We start from the raw sequence: 845 nt of genomic DNA, 5'->3' as shown, positions 1-845 counted from the left end.
CAAATCAACCACCACCCCAAAAAATCAAGATTCGCGCTGTCGGCGCGGCGCGGCGCGCCACGCGCGTGAGCGGCGGCTTCGGCGCGCGTGGCGGCGCGGGCAGCGGCAGCGAGGGGAGGAAGGCGAACATGGCGGCGGCGCGGGGGCTTGGTGCAATGGCGCGGGGTTGGGGTGCGGAAAGAGGAGGGGGGGTGCGCGTGCAGACGATATGATGGCCGGATGGCAGGGCGAGGGAGAGGCAAGGGGCATCTCCCGACGGAGCTGACGGATGTTTGAGTGGCGAGGTGCATTATGTAATGTTACCTTTTTAAGGGCGATGTCCGACCCACGTTCACACGTGTACAATCACACGTGTACAAACATGACACGTGTGAACTGAACTCGAGAATGCGCGAGACGCATTGCCGCGCAGTTGCACGTGCGTCCCTGCTGAAAAGCACACACGTACAAGCTGCAAGTACAGCTGCAAACATCCAACTGCACGTGTTGCCATCTCCCGTAATTGTCCGGTGTACAAGTACGATGGTAAGCTCACTCGCAGTGCTAGTGCAGCTGCGCGAAGAAAGAAGAGGACCGCCACCGCGCAGGCGGGCGCGCCAACCGCCGCGCCAACCGCCGCGACGGCGGGCGCGGAACGCGGCTGCCGGGTGTCCCAAAATTTGCGACAACGCCCGCTTACACCGGGCGCGCGCTGCCCCCCGTCACGCGGCGCGCGGGGAGGCGCACGCGAAGGCAGCGCCCACCGCGGGGGGGGGGGGGGGGGGGGGCGATTGCCCCTCAAAAAGTAGTAATGAAGTATCCGGAAACACCAATGGACTGGACTTCGAGCGGACCGCAAACGTCAG

The sequence above is a fragment of the Chondrus crispus genome, genomic scaffold (assembly GCF_000350225.1).
Source record: "Chondrus crispus Stackhouse genomic scaffold, scaffold_1, whole genome shotgun sequence".
NCBI lineage: Eukaryota > Rhodophyta > Florideophyceae > Gigartinales > Gigartinaceae > Chondrus > Chondrus crispus.
This window is presented reverse-complemented; position numbering follows the sequence as displayed.